We start from the raw sequence: 14236 nt of genomic DNA on the forward strand, positions 1-14236 counted from the left end.
CCACCCCCAAACAATGCACACCTCAAACACACCTCCCGTCCCTTGAATAAAAACAAAGAAAAACACACACGTACACACATCGGTCTTACAGTTACTATGTTTTTTGTTTTTTACATGACTGTACAAAGGGATAGGCAGACCAGCAAAGATGTTGAGGGGTGTGATATAGCTAGATAGCATGGTAGCATTGTGGAGGCTACGCACCACTGGCTACAGAAGGCAGATATACAGTACACAGGACTAGGGCTGCAACTATCCTTTAGTCTTAGCGATTACTCTTTGCTAATCAAAATGCATTTTTTGTTATAGACATTTAAATCAATTTTACACATCAACAAGTCAATTAAATACTTAAAGGACGACTTCACCCATTTTCAACCTATCTACATATTATATTATTGGTCCTCACTAACGCTCATGATATGTTTGAAGTGAGTGGTGCTGTACTGTACTGTACTGTACTGTACTGTACTGTACTGTACTGTATTAACTTGGATTCCCCATTGATGATGTCACTGATTGGCGGGTTTCTGAACTGTCCACAGCCCTTCTCTGAGACACAGGCAGAGTAGACAAAAATGGTGCAATTTTATAATAAGCATTAGTGAGTACCACTTATATGAAGATAGGTTGAAAATGTCTAAATGCATCCTTTAAGTGTCATTTTCTACTTTGTTGCACAACAGTGTCATGCAAAAATAGTGAAACATACTTTGTTACTTTTTTTTTTTTTTACTTCACCAATAATGACATGCCCCAAATATAGGGATTGATTCTTAATATATATTTGTAATCGATGACATGGAAGTGTTGCAGCCCTAAGCAAGACATAATGATGAAACCAGCTCCCCCATCATGCACTGACATGTGAACACTTCCAGCCATTCAGCCAGTTTACTCATGCAAATGGGGTATCATAAAAATATATTCTTTTTAAACAGCAGCTTTTTTCTTTTACAGTGTACATAGCTGCTGCCAACTAATGGATCCCTACGGCCCATCTGTTGTTATGAATTTATAAACCATCCATTATAATGCTCCTCGAAGATGATATATAAGTGTTGGAAGAACCCGATTTAGCTGTAGTTGATATGAAACAATTTGATGTTTTTTTTTATCATTGATAAAAATTCACAAGATATCATTTCTGGAGAATAGTTATGTAAAAATACATGTGTGAATGGATGAGATTAAAATGTTTTGAACTGGCACAGTCACTAACAGGATCTCGTCTGCTCTATTAAGTCTTGCGTTGTGTGACAGACAGTAACCTTTATTTAAATACTGAGAGGCTTTCTATTACAAAAAAGCCCATTCAAAAAATACTAATTAAAAGAAAGTGAGTTTAATTCATGACCATTTGGAAAACAAGACCCACTTTGAGCTTATTGTGTTCGCCTTCACTATATCTAAGGCTACTCTGTGATGAACGTTTCATCTTCATCGCTTCTGAACCAGTGTCCAGCCACAGCACCTTGAGTCTTGAGTCTGTTAGGCTGGCTATATTAATGACCTAGACTTACATTTTAGTGTCCTTATGGACTCCTGATCCTTGCTGTATTAGCGTGACTTTGTGGTGATTTCCCCCATTGTTATTCTCCCATTAAAATGTCACATTTTCAGAAGTCAATACTGCTAAGATCATAGCTCTACTATGATATGTCCATCGTGGACATACTGAGACGTTGGAGATAACAGAACACCAGTCACTATCCTATCAAAGCTACCCTATCACACCCTCCAACAAAGTGACAGCGAATCAAGTCATGGTTGAGGAATGGTAAACAGTACGGTTATGTTCAATAGGATTCTGTAACTTCTTTACAAAATAAACATATGTTGTCTTCCTTATAATTATTTACTATGTTACTTTACAATAATGAGAGGTAAAATAAGACAATTCTATTGAAATAACAATACTATACAACTACATTTTAACCTACGTAATTCAGTAAAGTTTTTTTTTGTTTGTTTTTTCCTTAATCTTCTGGAGACGAGCTCCATCTCCAAGCCAACCGATTGGCCTTTCTCCTTCCCGTTGTCACGTATAGTCACCCGACCGCTTGGCTCAGAGCTTTTAAAAAACAATGCCTACAAAAACATTTAAAGTTCCGTTGCAAAGCGACAGAATGGATACCAGTCTGATATATATATATATTTTCTATCTGAAAAAAAAAAAAAAGTGATGAAAGACACAAAAGTTCATGCATGTTGAACACGTTTTTGGTAACATGCCTTGATGGGGGCACATGGCTACATGTTGTGATAGACTACCGTGACACAAGAACGTTGTGCGTCTTTATCCTATGCTCTGGTCAAGCCGCCTGAAGTGACCCGCCACGTACCAGGATGCTCTGGTCAAGCCGCCTGAAGTGACCCGCCACGTACCAGGATGCTCTGGTCAAGCCGCCTGAAGTGACCCGCCACGTACCAGGATGCATTTCACTTGGAAAGAACGCTTGGAAGACTTAAAAAGAGATGGCACTTTTATGTACAAAAATGAGTTGCATCCACCTATATTATTTCTAGACGTGCGCCGCTCGTACGTGTTGGATTTCCAACAATGAAACATTAACACTAGCCAATTTTAGTTCCCTAAAATCTGCAATCCTAGATTATTAAGCCCCTGTAGTCGAAGCAAGGTTTCGATCCACAGGTAAGGAAGAACGTCCACCCAGGAATTGTAGCTCTTTTGGGACCCTGAGATTGGGTATTATTAGGAACTCTTGGGCTTCAGTCAGGATGGACATTTAGAAAGCTGGAGACAAACATGCCTTGTGTTTGAACATGTGTGTAATTTGTGTGCGCATTGTGAGCATGTGCACATATTACACATGTTTAACAGCAGTGGCCATTTTTAAAAGCAGCGGTGACACTAAAAAGGTACAAACAAAAAAAAAACGATCAGGAAGTGTGCTTGTAAATTCCTTGTGCTCTGAGTCACCCTCAAGCAGCAACATGAAATGACGGGCTTCGTCTCAACGGAGGGTGACTATGGTGGAGATCAGTGTTTTGTGCCATGAAACAACGTATATTCCCCTGCACAGAATCATACTATGAAAAGTCATTCTGTCTCCAGCTTTCAAACCGCCAGCACGTTCACTAGAAAGCTGCTGATTTCAAACGGATAAACGTTAGCAAACAAAAAAGAAACAAGGGGGGAAAAGTGAGAGCCCCTCCAGCTGCTACGCTGCGCGTATTTCCACAGGATCTGCCTCCATCTCCCCAATAAGAAGAAGAAACATAGGTCAAGTTCTACAAAAGAAAAAGCTTGTAGGTCTGCTATTTTAGACAGAGACAGACAGACAGACAGACAGACAGACAGTGGCCCCCAAAAATAGCAGATCTACAAGCTCGTAGCGCGGCACCGAGTGCCGCGCTACGAGCTTGTAGGTCTGCTATTTTAGACAGACAAGACAGACAGACAGACAGCCAGTGGCCCCCAAAAATAGCAGATCTACAAGCTCGTAGCACGGCACTCGGTGCCGCGCTACGAGCTTGTAGGTCTGCTATTTTAGACAGACAGACAGACAGACAGACTAGACAGCAGCGCAGTCTGTTTTCACGTTTAAAGTTACATTTATAAAAGCTAACTGAGCATAAATGCTTAGAATGTATGCCAGTGCTTCTCAATTAGGGGTCCGTGGACCCCCTGGTGCCCTTGGGGGATTTCCAGGGGGTCACCAGTAAACGTAGGTAATGCAACATCACAATGGTTTGCACATGACTAGACAGCAGCGCAGTCTGTTTTCACGTTTATAAAAGCTAACTGAGCATACACATATTATATGTGTAACTCCCTCCGAGGACAGACAGACACAAGTGGTTTCCTTGAAACTGATTTATTTGAAGACTTGTATGACAGTCTCTTGTAACTTAGTCTCTTTGTGTGACCAGTGCAAAGGGAGCTGCTGCACCCTGCTGCTGCTAGCTGCTTGTGGCTTGATTGATTGCTTACACAAAAAACCTGTGTACCCAATTTACATGAGCAGACCAAACGACACGGAACATGACTTTGACTCTTCAAAATAAAAGTATTACAACAACTTGACACAAATACATGAAATAATGTTTTAAACGTAAATGTGACTTAATTATGACCTTTTAGGAATAAAGCAAACTATATCACCTATAGGGGCAACAGTTACAATATGAATGTGTTTAAATGCCAGTGTAGCTGGTTCACACACACACACACACACACACACACACATTCGTCTGGGGGCATTGATTGATCACGACGTACAGTACACACACACACACACACACACACACACACACACACACACACACACACACACACACACACACACACACACACACACACACACACACACACACACACACACACACACACACACACACACACACACACACACACTTACTTACTTACTTGCTGATGGTTGTCCATCGAATCCAATGATGACGTCCACTTATGTCCTTAACGGTGCAGGTGGGGCATGGGTAGGTTGTAGTGGTGGTACTGGCAGTCATGGGTGTGTTCCTCCTGTGTCTCTGTTGCCTCTGTTGCTGTCTTCTGACACACACACACAGGAAGTCAGAGAAACTGGAGAAGAAGAGTAATTTGGGAGTGAAATTCAGAACAGCGCCACACCCACTCTGTGGCCAGATATAGATATTACATGGGCAGTGAGATGAATGGAGGCCTCTGCCTCTCCCCTCCTCTGCTCTCCTCTCTTTTTGAGTGAACAGACCAAACACAAAACACAACATGTTCATTAATGTTATTCTTCACACACTAGACATATTGTTCATATTAAGAGCATGCCGAATCCAATGGCGCCGGTCTGGGCTTTCCACGACGTTTGCAAAGGTCAAAGGTCCGCCAAAAGACTGCCTCTCCTCTCCCTCCTCTCCTCTCCTCTCCACAGAAGTGTGAAATACACAAAACAAACCTTTAAAACATGTTCCCTAACCCTATTCTTCGCACACTCTTCATATTTAGAGTGTGCCGAATCCAATGGAGCCGGTCTGGGCTTTCCACAACGTTTGCAAAGGTCAAAGGTCAGCCACGCTGACCTTTGGGCCAAATGCCTTACAAATGGGGTGAAGGATATTTTTTAAAATACCCAACACCCCCGAATATCCATATTCAGGACATGACGAATAAAATGGAGTTGGTCTCGACTTTGTGGGACTCTTACAAGCGTCCGATAAAGGGAACTACACTGCAACGCTAGGCCTCGGGTCAGATTTGAGGTTCCCGAGGTTGCAGAAAAAAACACAGACCATCACGACGATCGGCTCGTCGCCGCGATCGCAGAGGTGTTCGGCCCATCCCGAACAGAGTTACGATCGTCGGCGTAGGCGCACGTGAACGTAAAACCTTTGCTTCACTAGAACGCCACGACGGTGAGGCCTTCCGGTCAGATTTTCGGATATGTTGTAGAGCTCCTGGAGACGCACGCGTGGATCTATAGAACGTCCTCGGGCGACCTTTCTAGGAGGCGCGGTCTCGTTTCACTTTTTCAGCCTGGATGCTGTTAGAGTCTATGGCCCTCATGTATCAACCGTGCGTACGCCAAAATATGGGTGTACGCCGAAATTACCGCAATTTTCGGCATTTACGATTTGCGCCAAAGATTGAAAATGATCTTGTGCCAAGACAAAACTCACGTCTGGTCGGGAGCTGTCGTACGCTTTGTCCTCACCTGTTTTTTGTCGTAGAACAGCGGAGCAGCATTGTTTGACCAGCTGAGAGGCTGTCACAGGCATCGAAACATATGTATTCACTCCTAAAATGTTTATATAAAACTGTATAGGTATGTATATGGGCTAAATGTAAAGAAAAAAAGAAAAAAAAAGGAAAGGAATACATCAACGATGTGTCTTTGTGTCATATGAAATTGGTAGGAGATTACCAACTTTACAAGCAGTTAAAATCGCGCAATTAAAACAATGTTGCAAGTTTTGATGCTTAAGCCATTTAAACAGTGTTTTGCATGAGCGCATGCCGGTGCCCCCCCCCCCCTCCTGGAAGTTAACTGGATCGAGAGTGCATGCTGCTATAGTCAAGTCTACCAACCAACGGGTAGGCTATAGTATAGTGCAATTCTACAGCCATGTCTTTCTCGAGTTACATCTCGTCGTTTTAAGGATAAACCTTAAATAAGGCTATATTAAATGAATAAATACTTTAATAATTGAATATAGGCTACAACAACTAACAACACACGGCAGGCGCGTAGCACGGATCAAATGATTGACTGGGCAAATTAGCATGGGGGGGGGGGGGCGCATCCCCGGCCGATAGTGAAGTGTGAACTGTGAACGGTTTGGGGAACCATTTTAAAACAAAGGCGGCTTGCATGCTGTGGTTTAATAACCAGAAATTTGCATGCACAATTAAGGCTCAAAGTTGGGCCAGCTCTAAACTGACTGGGCCACGGCCCGTATGTGTGTGCGTGTGTGTGGGCAGCAAGGCAAGCGAGGCGAGAGGAGAAACAGACAGGGTACTACAGCTACAGCTTTATTTAATTCATACAGGTGTTCGTTCTTTATTTATTTAAGATAGGCTACAACAAACCAGTTGGACTTGCAAGTTGCGTGTGCGTGCGTGCGTCTGTGTGTGTATGAGAGGGGGTGACTTTTTTCGTCATAAACTATGGTTTCCAAGGTCGTACTGCAGTTGTTCATGTCGCAAAAACGAGGGCGAGGCTTGATTTCATAGGGCGTGCCAGATAGATTTCAGCCGTCACATTTATAAACGTCCGAACGAAATTAAGGAAGGATCAGCTGTCTGCGATCACTTTGTAAATGCCGACTCGACGTGGGTGTACTACGAAACCTACACTCGAATTTGGGGCAGATTTTACACTCAATTGATAAATGAGGGCCTATGTGTCTATGAGGTCTCCCATGCACACAGCCAAAGTGAAGGACGTTTTGTACGACTGTCGGAGGCGTGCGTCCGAGACACCGAACCGTTCGTCTCGGCTAGCTCTCCGACATATCCGAACGTCGGACCGTGATGTTTTATCGTTGGCGCGTTGGCGCGCGTCAAAGTGACTTTCACGACTTTTCTCGCTAACTTAGGCCTCTGTCAAACCTAAGCCCCGCCTTCCCCCCTTTTGTAAGACCCGCCTCTTTCAAACCTAAGCCCCGCCTCCCCTTTTTTCCCCCGGCTGATTTGTGGGAGTTGTTTATTCAAATGAAGGGGCGTGGTATGCATTTGCACCACCCCCACAAAGTAGTCGAAACCACGCCCACTAATTTGCATAAACCACCCCCACAAAGTAGTCAGAACCACTCCCCTTCATTTGCATAAACCCCTCCCACAAAGTAGTCGAAACCACGCCTATCAAATTTGTATAACCCTAACCCACAAAGTAGTCGGAACCACTCCCCTTCATTTGCATTAACCACCCCCACAAAGTAGTCAAAACCACGCCCATCAAATTTGCATAAACCGTTCCCACAAAGTAGTCGAAACCACGCCCTTCATTTGCATGAACCACCCCCACAAAGTAGTCGAAACCACGCCCATCAAATTTGCATAAACCGTTCCCACAAAGTAGTCGAAACCACGCTCTTCATTTGCATGAACCACCCAAACAAAGTAGTCGAAACCACGCCCATCAAATTTGCATAACCCACTCCCACAAAGTAGTCTGAACCAATTTGCATAAACCGTTCCCACAAAGTAGTCGAAACCACGCCCTTCATTTGCATAAACCACCCCCACAAAGTAGCCGAAACACGCCCGTCAAATTTGCATAAACCGTTCCCACAAAGTAGTCGAAACCACGCCCTTCATTTGCATGAACCACCCCCACAAAGTAGTCGAAACCACGCCCATCAAATTTGCATAAACCGTTCCCACAAAGTAGTCGAAACCACGCCCATCAAATTTGCATAAACCGTTCCCACAAAGTAGTCGAAACCACGCCCTTCATTTGCATGAACCACCCCCACAAAGTAGTCCAAACCACGCCCGTCAAATTTGCATAAACCGTTCCCACAAAGTAGTCCAAACCACGCCCTTCATTTGCATGAACCACCCCCACAAAGTAGCCGAAACACGCCCGTCAAATTTGCATAAACCGTTCCCACAAAGTAGTCGAAACCACGCCCTTCATTTGCATGAACCACCCCCACAAAGTAGTCGAAACCACGCCCATCAAATTTGCATAAACCGTTCCCACAAAGTGATCGAAACCACGCCCTTCATTTGCATGAACCACCCCCACAAAGTAGCCGAAACACGCCCATCAAATTTGCATAAACCGTTCCCACAAAGTAGTCGAAACCACGCCATTCATTTGCATGAACCACCCCCACAAAGTAGCCGAAACACGCCCGTCAAATTTGCATAAACCGTTCCCACAAAGTAGTCGAAACCACGCCCTTCATTTGCATGAACCACCCCCACAAAGTAGCCGAAACACGCCCGTCAAATTTGCATAAACCGTTCCCACAAAGTAGTCGAAACCACGCCCTTCATTTGCATGAACCACCCCCACAAAGTAGCCGAAACACGCCCGTCAAATTTGCATAAACCGTTCCCACAAAGTAGTCGAAACCACGCCCTTCATTTGCATAAACCGTTCCCACAAAGTAGTCGAAACCACGCCCTTCATTTGCATAAACCGTTCCCACAAAGTAGCCGAAACCACGCCCTTCATTTGCATGAACCACCCCCACAAAGTAGTCGAAACCACGCCCATCAAATTTGCATAAACCGTTCCCACAAAGTAGTCGAAACCACGCCCATCAAATTTGCATAAACCGTTCCCACAAAGTAGTCGAAACCACGCCCTTCATTTGCATGAACCACCCCCACAAAGTGATCGAAACCACACCCTTCATTTGCATGAACCACCCCCACAAAGTGATCGAAACCACGCCCTTCATTTGCATGAACCACCCCCACAAAGTAGTCGAAACCACGCCCGTCAAATTTGCATGAACCGTTCCCACAAAGTAGTCGAAACCACGCCCTTCATTTGCATGAACCACCCCCACAAAGTAGCCGAAACACGCCCGTCAAATTTGCATAAACCGTTCCCACAAAGTAGTCGAAACCACGCCCTTCATTTGCATAAACCGTTCCCACAAAGTAGTCGAAACCACGCCCTTCATTTGCATGAACCACCCCCACAAAGTAGTCAAAACCACGCCCATCAAATTTGCATAAACCGTTCCCACAAAGTAGTCAAAACCACGCCCTTCATTTGCATAAACCACCCACACAAAGTAGCCGAAACACGCCCGTCAAATTTGCATAAACCGTTCCCACAAAGGTAGTCGAAACCACGCCCATCAAATTTGCATAAACCGTTCCCACAAAGTAGTCGAAACCACGCCCTTCATTTGCATAAACTAATCCCACAAAGTAGCCGAAACATGCCCTTCATTTGCATACCACTCCCCTTCATTTGCATACCACTCCCCTTCATTTGCATACCACTCCCCTTCATTTGCATACCATGCCCCTTCATTTGCATACCATGCACCTTCATTTGCATACCACTCCCATTCATTTGCATACCACTCCTATTCATTTGCATACCACGCCCCTTCATTTGCATACCACACCCCTTCATTTGCATACCACACCCCTTCATTTGCATAAACTAATACCACAAAGTAGCCGAAACATGCCCTTCATTTGCATACCACTCCCCTTCATTTGCATACCACGCACCTTCATTTGCATAAACGAATCCCACAAAGTAGCCGACACACGCCCTTCATTTGCATACCACTCCCCTTCATTTGCATACCATGCCCCTTCATTTGCATACCACGCCCCTTCATTTGCATACCACGCCCCTTAATTTGCATAAACTAATCCCACAAAGTAGCCGAAACACGCCCTTCATTTGCATACCACTCCCCTTCATTTGCATACCATGCCCCTTAATTTGCATACCATGCCCCTTCATTTGCATACCACGCACCTTCATTTGCATAAGATAATCCCACAAAGTAGCCGGAACCATGCCCCTTCATTTGCATACCACTCCCCTTCATTTGCATACCACGCCCCTGCATTTGCATACCACGCCCCTTCATTTGCATACCACTCCCCTTCATTTGCATAAACCAATCCCACAAAGTAGCCGGAACCATGCCCCTTCATTTGCGTGTTTGGGTGTGTGTAGTAGTAGTAGTAGTAGAAGTAATACATACGAGATGATGCCTGATCGTCTGACATCCATATTTGGTTGACTGGATGGCATTGTCCTCACCTGGAGAGAAATGCCCCCGGGAATATATGATTCATCCATCCATCCATCCATCCATTTATTTATTCATTTATTCATTTATTCATTCATTCATTCATTCATTCATTCATTCATTCATTCATTCATTCATTCATTCATTCCCCCCGGAAATAAATAAATAAACAAGGCTAATCATCCATCCATGTGTGACAATTGTTTGACACACATCATGTCATGTCATGTCATGTCAAGTTATGTCTGTCTATAGCAAGAGGAGGTGGGGGGGGGGGGGGGGGGGGCCGCCAAAGCATATTTTAGACTGAGTCAGTATTGACCATATTAAGCCAGGTATAACGGTAGACAGCACTAATATAATAAACAAACGTGAACGGAGCACTGCTGCCAACATAGTACACGCATATAGTGGCCATACTGGCATACTCACCATAGCCTGGTCAAGGTTTCCCCTTGGTGGACGTGTCATTTCCAACTATTGCCACCGCGAGAGCCCCGGGAGCGCGTCCGGGACGGCGGCCCGGTTCGAACGAGATTCCCCCCGTCCGAAACGGACAAGGGACGGCCGAGATAGGGCCGGGGACCCCCGCGGACCCCCTCCGCGGACCCCCGGCGGACCCCCTCCGCGGACCCCCGGCCCTATGGAGGGGCCGGGATTGATTTATCCTTAGTCCTTAGTCCTTGTCTTGACTTTTGACTTGTTGACTAAAAGGTATTTTACATGATTTCCTCTGATAAGTCCTAGTAGTAAAAAGTAGTAGTAAGGTTGAAATCGTTTTTTTGCAAGTAGAAATTAATCCGGGTTTTACAGGGTTAGTCATTCATTCATTCATTCATTCCCCCCGGAAATAAATAAATAAACACGGCTAATCATCCATCCATGTGTGACAATTGTTTGACACACATCATGTCATGTCATGTCTATCTATAGCAAGAGCTGGAATTGACGTCAGATCTTCTACACAAAGCAAAACAAAAGGGAGCAGTGCACCACCCTGTGGCACCAACTGGCACTGCTGACTGTTACAAATTGACAGTGGATTATCTTGGATTATGTCCGCCAAAATACATTCCAATAGTACATTTACTTGACCAAAAGGTAAAGAGTGATTTATTTTGATTTATTTATTCTGGATCCTTAGTCCTTGGTCCGAGGTCACGAATCTTGACTTGTCTCGAACCAGCATCCTCTCACACCATCAGCAACTGCCAGAACCACTGAACCATCGTGGAATACTCTTAAACATGGATTTTGGGTCATTTTATCTTTTAGTTTTTTTGGAAGGAAGGGAAGAAAAAAATTAAAAAGTATATTTTACCAATGCAAAGGGTGAAATATTGTCATAATGTACGTTGTGTTTGTTTTGGAAAGGAAAAAGTGTTTTAATGTACTTTTTAGTGACGTTAGGGTAGAGTTTGTTTAACAGTACTTGTGAGGACTCTCTCTCTCACACACACACACACCAGAGACTGGCAGCTGATTGGCTCATTCAGGGTTGCCAGGTCGGTGGCTGTCAGGTTGTCCAATGCCTGCTGCATTGTGTGTGTGTGTGTGTGTGTGTGTGTGTGTGAACCAGCTACACTGGCATTTAAACACATTCATATTGTAACCGTTGCCACTATAGGTGATATAGTTTCATTGTTTAATGAAGAAGTTCATAGTTTTTTTGTGTAAGCAATTAATTAATCAAGCCACAAGCAGCTAGCAGCAGCAGGGTGCAGCAGCTCCGTTTGCACTGGTCACACAAAGAGACTAAGTTACAAGAGACTGTCATAAGAAAGGTTATAAGGACCTAAGACTGAAGAGATTCCCTTCTTTGTTATTTGCACGCAGCCAACGAGGTATTTGTTTTATGTCTGTATTTTACTTTGGTAAAATGTTTGCATCTACATGCTGTGCATGTCATGTCGTATTTATGTTAATTGTAACGTGCTTGTTTTATTGTATTGTTTATAGTTTTCACGGTGAATTTGGAGGATCCACAAGTCTTCAAATAAATCACTTTCAAGGAAACCACTTGTGTCTGTCTGTGCTCGGAGGGAGTTACACATATAATATGACAGCACCACACACACACAGAGGCATTACCTAAAACACTCAAACATTCCAGGTGACTAAAATGTGACTAAATGAAAACTATTCAAGGGACTGAAATGAGTTTGCTGCCAAAAACACAACACTGCATGATGTCACCTCCGTTCTTTATTTCCCCAGAGAGCAGACACGGTCCCCACAGGACAGGTCAGGTCAAAGGTCATTCCGACTGACAGACAGACAGAGAGTCAGTCGGTCAGACACTCAGCGAGTCACTTGATTGATTCAATTACAAACACACAAGTTGTGTGTTTGTAAATAATACATTCTAAGCATTTATGCTCAGTTAGCTTTTATAAATGTCACTTTAAATGTGAAAACAGACTGCGCTGCTGTCTAGTCGTGTTCAAACCATTGTGATGTTGCATTACCTACGTTTACTGGGGACCCCCTGGACAACCCCCAATGGCCCCTGGGGGTCACCGGACCCCGAATTGAGAAGCACTGGTATAGATTCTAAACAATTGTATTCAGTCAGCTTTTATAAATGACATTTTAAACGTGAAAACAGTCTCTCTTGTTATAGATATTATAGTTGTAGTTAAAGTGCACAGTGAGAATGGCCCTTAACATAACACCAATGCTGAATAGTACTAGGGAGAACATGATAGTATCCGTCCATAGACTGGCCTCTGGTGACCAGATAGGAGCATTACTGCATCTACATTAAGGACAAGTATACAGCCTACTGTACATCCTCAGGGTTCATTGATATAATCTCTTCACATTTATGTACTCACAGTTTAACCCATTTAGGCCTGACGTCAAAATAAAAAAAATGTCTTCTAAATTCTGACCTATACCTATGATTTCTGTATTAGTGGTGCTCAATATTTCATGCCAAGGACCCCAAAAATGATATGTAATTGGCCTCCGACCCCCATCTGAAAATATGTTGTTCCCCCTAGCAAAATAGCAGACCTACAAGCTCGTAGCGCGGCACCGAGTGCCGCGCTACGAGCTTGTAGATCTGCTATTTTGGGGGCAACTGTCTGTCTGTCTGTCTGTCTGTCTGTCTGTCTGTCTAACAATCTGTCTTGTCTGTCTGTCTGTCTGTCTGTCTAACAATCTGTCTTGTCTGTCTGTCTGTCTGTCTGTCTAACAATCTGTCTTGTCTGTCTGTCTGTCTGTCTGTCTAAAATAGCAGACCTACAAGCTCGTAGCGCGGCACTCGGTGCCGCGCTACGAGCTTGTAGATCTGCTATTTTGGGGGCCACCGTCTGTCTGTCTGTCTATCTGTCTGTCTGTCTGTCTGTCTAACAATCTGTCTTGTCTGTCTGTCTGTCTGTCTGTCTGTCTAAAATAGCAGACCTACAAGCTCGTAGCGCGGCACCGAGTGCCGCGCTACGAGCTTGTAGATCTGCTATTTTGGGGGCCACTGTCTGTCTGTCTGTCTGTCTGTCTGTCTGTCTGTCTGTCTGTCTAACAATCTGTCTTGTCTGTCTGTCTGTCTGTCTGTCTAACAATCTGTCTTGTCTGTCTGTCTGTCTGTCTGTCTAAAATAGCAGACCTACAAGCTCGTAGCGCGGCACCGAGTGCCGCGCTACGAGCTTGTAGATCTGCTATTTTGGGGGCCACTGTCTGTCTGTCTGTCTGTCTGTCTTTCTGTCTGTCTAACAATCTGTCTTGTCTGTCTGTCTGTCTGTCTAACAATCTGTCTTGTCTGTCTGTCTGTCTGTCTGTCTAAAATAGCAGACCTACAAGCTCGTAGCGCGGCACCGAGTGCCGCGCTACGAGCTTGTAGATCTGCTATTTTGGGGGCCACTGTCTGTCTGTCTGTCTGACAATCTGTCTTGTCTGTCTAACAATCTGTCTTGTCTGTCTGTCTGTCTGTCTAAAATAGCAGACCTACAAGCTCGTAGCGCGCCACTCGGTGGCGCGCTATGAGCTTGTAGATGCCATTTCATTGTTTTTTTATCTATTATTTTCAGTGTTT

The sequence above is a fragment of the Electrona antarctica genome, assembly GCF_951216825.1.
Source record: "Electrona antarctica genome assembly, chromosome: 19".
NCBI classification, from domain to species: domain Eukaryota; kingdom Metazoa; phylum Chordata; class Actinopteri; order Myctophiformes; family Myctophidae; genus Electrona; species Electrona antarctica.